Genomic DNA, 8428 nt, shown 5'->3' on the forward strand with positions numbered 1-8428 from the left:
AGTCATTTTCCAAAATGTAATTTATGGTAAAATATGAAGTCTGTTATCACCAGTTAACACAGACCAGAGACGCTGAAGATAGACGCACAGAGAAAAATACTGCAGCAGGCAGATCACTCACTGTTCATGATGCACGAACTACTGTAAGAAAATCTTCAATATTGATTTGGGGTTTATATGAATGTGTTTCTGAGGAGAGCTGGCTGTCTTCTGAGAAGTTTATGTGGTATTTTCTTTTCATCTGGTCTCTGTATAGTTTATATTAAAGCAGTGTTCCAGCGGTAACCAAGGAAACGCTGTGTCTGGTCTGTGTCTGTGTTCCAGAGGCGCCTCTGCTGTCAGAGAGAGAACCTGCAATCTCATTCAGAATCTCTGCTGTTGTTTTGTTTCTTCAGGCATGTAGTACATTTCACAAAGCTTGTCAGAACATTCTGTTTTTGCTTCAGATTTGGTTATTATTCAGTTAAATTATGTGTATGATTATTATTATATAACTAAATGATATGTATATGAATTAAATAATTAAAATTAAATAATTGTAATTACAGATTTAGGTTAAATAAAGATGTCAGTCTTTTTTTCCTCTCTCTCTTTTAAGGAAACAAATCAAAAAAAAAAAAAAAAACTAATTCAACTAATTGTTTCTAATATTCTGTATGCTGCTCAAATCTCAGACCGGCCGGTGCCTAGTTCAGGTATGTCGAAAAACTCCCAACTCATTTTCTCCTCAAATCATCCGAAATCGCTGCAGAAGCACAGACCCAGTGTTTACAAAGTGAACGTGCAAGGATGGTCAAACACTCTTTATTAAAAAAAAAAAAAAAAAAAAAAAAAAAAAAAATTTGTATAAATAAATGTAAACAACGATGTAGGACGATTTTGAAGTTGGAGGAGAAAAGTGTTGGGAGTTTTAAGACGTATCTTGAACCGTTTTGTACACAGAGTATGCATCGCAGGGGCTAGACAAGACCAGCAACAAGTGTGTATTTATTTTTTTTTTATTATTTATTTTTATTTTTTTATTTTTTTAAGAAAATTACAGATCGTTTGGTTATATAAGTTGCGACTGATAAATTTTTTGCGACTGAAGAAAGGGATCTTGGATGACATGGAGGTGAGTACATGATCAGGATATTTGTATTCTGAAAGTGGAGTAATTATTTTAATATCTTGCCGTCATGTACTCTGCATGGAAGATATGTGTTTAGTTGTGTGTATTGTGATCGCTCCGCGCAGCTTGTAGGTCTTTGTATAACAGCAATATCTGTTCACTCACAATTGTCTAGAAATGTATGGATGAATAGTGAATGTTTGTCGTTGTTATTACTTGTAGTTCTGATAAAGAATAGAGCGATACGTTAGTGTACAAACTGCAGTGCTGTATCAATAACACATATAACATGACTGTTTGGGTGTTTACCACCGATCTGTGGGCTCAGTAATGGTGATGGGTGTTCTGTTATTGACCTGCGCTGCACACGGTAGACCAATCACAACAGACTGCATCATCAGACCAATCACAACAGTTTAGCGTCACGCAAAGGAGGAGTTTGGAAAAATGAATCGTTAAATTAATTGTTTGGGAGTCACTGAGCAAAAAAGGAAAAAATAAATGCATATTTTAAGATGATGAAAGTGTTTTTTGACCCTGCATGCACGCCAATCTTTTGTTGGAGACTCCCAAAACCAAAATATGAACCTTTCATTATCCATAATAAGGGCACTTTAAAACAACATCGGCTCAGAACAAATACTTCCTTAAAAAAAAAAAAAAAAAAAAAAAGGGGGATCACAAACACAGGCTTATTTCTGATCTGTGTCACATGTGTAAAAAAATCAGTTTTTAGTGCAGTGTAAAGGCAGCCATTGGTTTTGGAGTTATGACTTCAGACAGACTACATCTTCAGTGTTTTCTGGAGAGACGTGCAGATTTTATTTAATTTTTTCTTCCCATCACATCTGTCAACTATTGTTATAGAAACCATTTCAGATAAACCTGACCCTAAATTGTTATGTAAAAACTAAAGCTGTAATTGGTTGCTTTCCATTTTCCCTTTTAAGAGGTCAGTTCTGTGCCAGAATAAACTGCAAAGTGGACCAGACTTCATGCTGACAGTCAAACTAAAGACGTCAGACTAGGTTAACATTACTACAACCACTGTCTCTCTTTCAGTCCGACAACAAAACAGTTTAGGTTTCTGTCAAGAACAGTCACAGATCATTTTAGGATTCAGGTCGTGTGTGTGTAAAATGTACCTTGATGAACTGGAAAGCGTCGCTCTCCTGTAGAAGCCTCTCAAAGCCCCCGAGTGAACGTCCTGCAGACGGGTTTGATCCTGTGCTATTTGACTCAGGTTCTGCTGGATTCCCGAACACTGCTCACCGTCACGAGCACTGATACATTCACGCAGCGAGGACAGAAAGCATCCAGGTGTGGCAATAGACGTCTCTCGGAAAGCATCCAGGTGTTGATCTGCGTCGTCCCGGTAGGCCTAGAAGAGATCAGCTATTCTTTAAAACTAAAAACTTCATAAACATTAAAAACAAGACGTGAAGGACAGAGTGCTTAGTCTGTAAAAGAAACTAACGCCACAGAACTAACTTCACCTTGTTTTGCCGTTCAATCTCTTTTTGTTCCAGTCGGTTTTTTTCTGCCTTAAGGATCTTTCTGTTGGTCTTGTGCAGCTGAATGTCAAGATAGGCCTAGAGAAAACAACAGAGAACAAGAGCGCTCACATCTGCTGATCATGCAACACTTGGTTTGTTTCACTTCACTTTTACACACACACACACACACACACACACACACACACACACACACACTCGCAAACTTCCCTTCAGAGAATCCCCACCGCCATCTTAAAGAGCACTGCACTTCATCAAATGGATGGTTTATGTATTAAAATGAGCTGAAAATAGCTGTAACTTCATTAGCTGAAGCAGTAAATGCTACACAATGATAAATGGCAGTACTGGAGTATTCAGTCATATACTGTATGTTTGAACCAGACGTTTATTTTCAACAAGAAGAGTACGATGAATAAGAATGAAAGTGAACTTCATGTATCGCTCTCTAAATCTCCAGATTTCGTTATCAAACTGCTAATAATGATTGCTAATGTTACACAAACCAGGTTCCCGTCCTGTGAGTTTGACAGGAGCGGCTACATGTTTGTGACGGTAGGAAACATCAAACATCAGTCTTCGGTACACTGCAGTTTTATTGAGAAAATGCTGAGCAAAGACTCTTACTAATGAATTTGCACAAACTTTGTCTTCAAGCATATTAAAAAACACCAGATGTAAACAATGTTTAAAAACTTGATTTTCACCAAGAGGGGTCTTTAAACAGATAATACTCCTTGAAGCTCCTTAAGTCGTAATTATGAGTCTACAAAGGACTGTATGGGACTGTTGTGTTTTTGTGTTCACGGAAATATGGCTCAGCAACAGTGTTCTGGACTGTGCTATTCTTCTCGATCAGCTGACATGCTATCGAGCGGACAGAGTTGTCATCGCTGGGGGTCAATCACGCGCCAGCGGGCTTTGTGTTTACATCAATGATGCGTGGTGCTGCGATGATGTTGTGGTCTGCAAACACTGCTCACCCAAAAATACACCAACACATCAACTTTCCAACACGGTGGAAGACCTCAGGCAGTGCGGGTCGGCAGCAACACATCCAGCACCATCACACTGAACACTGGGGCCCCCCAAGGATGTGTGCTGAGCCCCCTCCTCTTCACTCTGCTGACCCACGACTGCACACCGTCACACAACTCCAACCTCTTCATTAAGTTTGCGGATGACACGACTGTGGTGGGTCTCATTAGCAACAGAGATGAGACAAAACTACAGGAGCGAGGTGAGCCACCTGGCCGGGTGGTGCAGTGACAACAATCTCTCTCTGAACGTGGAGAAGACGAAGGAGATTGTTTGACTTCAGGAGAGCGCACACTCAGCATGTTCCACTGACCATCAACGGTGCGACTGTGGAGAGAGTGAGCAGCACCGAGTTTCCTGGGTGTGCACATCACAGAGGACCTCTCCTGGACCGACAACACCGCAGCAGTGGCCAAGAAATCACAGCAGCGTCTCTACTTCCTCCGCAACTGAGGAGAGCCAGAGCCCCCCCCCCCATCATGTACACCTTCTACAGAGGCACCATCCAGAGCATTCTGAGGAGCTGCATGACTGTGTGGTATGGAGCCTGCTACGTGTCCTGCCGGAAGACTCTGCAATGCATAGTGAGAGCAGCTGAGAAGATCATTGGTGTCTCTCTCCCCTCCCTCCAGGACATTTATGGAAACCCGTCTCACTCGAAAAAGCCCTCTGCATCGCAGGTGACCCCACCCATCCGTCACACAGCTTCTTCAGTCTTGCTGCCATCAGGGCGGAGACTGCTGAGTCTCCAGGAGCAACAGAGATGCGATGAGAGTCTCCAGGACCAGCAGGCTGTAGGGAAGCTTAATACGTTAGGGTGTTTGGGAAGCTGAACAAGATACTTTGGTTTATGATTACCGACAAAACACTTTGGAAGTTTTTAGTGAGTTTAGCCGATGTAAGAAGAGTCACTGGGCCTGGACACAGCGGACCTACCTTGAAATCCTTCATGGTGTTCTTCAGAGTTTTGATGGCGTGTCCCGAGTGCGTTCCTCGATGGTGCAGGCGTTGCAGAGGAACAAGCGCTCATCCAGACATAGTAGCGGAAACATCTCGTCGTGCTCCAGACACTTCCTCTTCCTCATGTCTCCGAGCGGCTCCACCAGCGGATGCTCTCTGAACGCCGGCAGCTCCAGATGAGGCTGGACGTGCTGCGAGCACATGGACACTTCACACTTCAGGCAGGTTTTAAACCGCCACTGGACCCTTCCCGTCTCCGCTGGCGTCCTCGGGACAGTAATCACAGTGAACCTGGGCGGCTCTGAGAGACGTGTCGCTCCGGCTCTGGACGGAGCGCTCTGATTGGCCACGACGCCGGATACTGTCAGCAATGTTGGCCAGTTTGAAGTTCTTCTGCCAGTTGGCGGAGCAAGTGCTCGGTGACCTGCTGCCGGCACTCGGGACATCGCAGACGGCCGTGGTCCGAGCGGCTCTTGAGTCTGCGCAGGCAGGGCAGGCAGAAGTTATGACCGCAGGGCAGCAGGTGTGGATCACGGTACAGATCCAGACACACTGGACACGTCAGCTCCTCCTCGAGAACGCTGCTGTCTCCAGCAGACGTCGCCATGATCAGAAGACCTGTGGAGAGCCGGACCACAACAGATCTAGAGCTACTGTTAACAATACAGTTTGCTTCCTAACTAAGTAGTGTGAAGAATTTGCCAAATTTGGACTAGTTTAACCCAAAGAGGACATCATGTCATTCTAAATCCACATTTTGCTTATTTTTGTATTAATATAATTGTCAAAATAAATAAATACATAAATTACTGTAATGATATCTTCCAGCTGAAGACAATCCACTTGTTTTAAATAAGACTGAACACATTATAGAGAGTCCCAGTTACACTATTTCGATAGTCCACTTTAGACATTAACTGTAAGTAACTTTGTAACTACATGTCAGCTAGCTCTCAGAGCATCTGTAGACTGTTAGGTTTGGGTTATACAATAAGTTGTTGTACTTGCAAATATACTTATAATCAGTAGAACATCTGTTGAGCTTCAAAATAATGTGTTGTCAGATGTTATTGGCGCTTTTTTGTAATATGTGAGGTGTGCGGGGGGTGTGTGCTCTTTTTTTTTAGGCGGGGAAAAAGGGATACATTTTTTACATGTATTTACACTTTGGTTTGAAAACAAACAGCGCATCGGCTCAACACTGCTGACACAGAAGAGCGTACACCGCCTGCGTACTGCTCAGAATTGCAAAAAAAATGGCGCTTCGCTGATTTGGAGAGACACAGAGAAGAGGAATTGTTGAATAAAATCGTTATTTTTGTTTTCTTTGTGTACAATCAGTATTCTCTTCGCTTCATAACGTTACGGTTGAATCACTGATGGCAGATGGAGTATTCTGACGATGCTTTTCACTCTTTCCTGGAGCTTGACACTGTTATTTATTTGACAGTCTATGGGACAGTCACAGGCCTCCCTGTTTTCATCCAGAATATCTTAAATTGTGTTCCGAAGACGAACAAAGCTTTTACGGGTTTGGAGTATCCCTTTAAGCAGACGGTCTACTAATACTCTAACGACTGCTGGTTGACATGTAGCTGCAAAGTTACTTTTAGGTAGCAGAACACCTAAAGAGGACTCTTACAATAAAGTGTTACCAAAGTTCCTGCAGGTGACCATCATTACGGTCCAAGCACCAACAATCAGTTCATAGCACTGGCATGCATAAATACAACGTTGATATTGTGATATTGTGTTTGTCTGTTCTGCATGCTAGCACTATACACTACCAGTCTTTAAAGAATTCTCTTCTGCTCACCAAGCCTGCATTCATTTGATCCAAAATACAGCCAAAGCAGCAATATTGTGAAATATATTATACTATTTAAAGTGCCCCTATTATGCCATTTCCAATAGAGCCTTTCATGCAGTGTGTAAAGTAGCTGTATGTGAATGTAAACGATCAGCGAAGCTGTAAAGCTGAAAGTGAACGGTAAATAAAGTTATCGTCTCCCAAAATAAAGAATTGACTCTCTACAGCCTGAACGAGTCGTTAGTAATTAGAATCCCACTTCTGTGACCGCTACACATTTGCATAATTCCTGCCTATGTTCTACGCTGGCCGGCCGCGAACAACTGGACCCCGCACACAAACACAAACACATCATTTAAAAAAAATAAAAAAATAATAATTCTCAGAGAGTTCATAGCGGGATTCACTAAACGCTGACTCTTGAAAGATGGATTATGGCTCATGGAAAGGAGGAGTTTAGAGAGACTGAATATTTGAACTGCTTCGAACGAATCGTTTGAGAATCGCTGAAATGATGTGATATTAAATGCATATTTTGAGAAAGCAAAAGTGTTTTTTGACGTTGCTTTGTTGTAGGAGATCCTAAAAAATATATGGGGAAATTTTGTATTATGGGGACTTTAAAATAACTGTTTTCTGTGTGAATCTCTGGTTAAAGTTGTAATGTAGTATTTCTGTGATGTGCAGCTGTATTATTTTCAGCATCATTACTCCAGTCTTCAGTGTCACATGATCTTCAGAAATCATTCTAATATGATGATCTGCTGCTCAAGAAACATTTCTGATTATTATCAATGTTATGTTGAAAAACAGCTGAGTATTTTTTTTTTTCAGGTTTCTTTGATGAATAGAAAGTTCAGAAGAACCGCATTTATCTGAAATATAAATATTGTGCAACATTACAAATGTCTTTATCATCACTTTTGATCAATTTAAAGCATCACCTGCTAATAAATAAAAGGTATCATTTCTATAATCTATATAACACAATGTTACAAAAGCTTTTAATGTCATATGAATGCTGATCTTTGGATCTTTCTATTCATCAAAGAATCCTAAAAACGGGACGGACAGGCAGACAGCACAACAACAGCATTATAACTGTGAATTATAATAATGTGTGTATGAAGCACAGCTTACCTTCAGCAGCTTCAGGAAGAGAAAGAGAAAGAGATCAGGATCAGATCCCGCAGAGGAACTGTTACAATCACTGCTGAACACAACTATCACATCACATCCACAGACGAGGCTGACAAACAGAGCTCTCTCACACACACACACACCTGACAGCGGCACAATGAAGACCACAGCACACACACTTTCATTCAGTCACAAACACACACCTGACAGCAGCACACAATGAAGATCACAGCACACACACTCTCATTCAGTCACAAACACACACCTGACAGCAGCACAATGAAGATCACAGCACACACACTCTCATTCAGTCACAAACACACACCTGACAGCAGCACAATGAAGATCACAGCACACACACTCTCATTCAGTCACAAACACACACCTGACAGCAGCACAATGAAGATCACAGCACACACACTTTCATTCAGTCACAAACACACTGTTCTGTGGTTTAGCTCCCTCGTGTTCTAGACACTATGAACCAGCACTCACACACAGAGACAAGCCCTGCTCTCTTCAGCTCTTAATCTCACACATGTTAGTTCTGACCTACATGCGGCCGCTTAACACTTACTTTTAATTATATTTCTGAAAGAATCCACCAGATTTGTTTTTGATGCACTTGTTGAGCTGCGAGAATCTACACAGACGTATAAACTAATGACACGCGTGTACAATCATCTGTGAATCATCTATAAGCGCTTATAGCCGCACAAACCTGAGAATCGATGTCGCGTGAAGCTTCCGGTTGGTTCTTCGTGATGTTTGCTCTTATTGTGAAGAAGAGCTCATTCATGATCCGCCCACTCTCTCGCGTTTCCGCTAACCAGATTTTAAACTACTGTCAGTTAC

General features: G+C 41.8%; 1 pseudogene; it reads right to left on the reverse strand.

Moving 5' to 3' along the window:
- LOC109100057 overlaps window positions 1-8184 on the reverse strand; it is a 12139-nt pseudogene extending 3955 nt beyond the window's left edge.
- Between the last annotated feature and the right edge of the window lie 244 nt (window positions 8185-8428).

This window comes from Cyprinus carpio, chromosome A7, assembly GCF_018340385.1.
Source record: "Cyprinus carpio isolate SPL01 chromosome A7, ASM1834038v1, whole genome shotgun sequence".
Taxonomy (NCBI): Eukaryota; Metazoa; Chordata; class Actinopteri; order Cypriniformes; family Cyprinidae; genus Cyprinus; species Cyprinus carpio.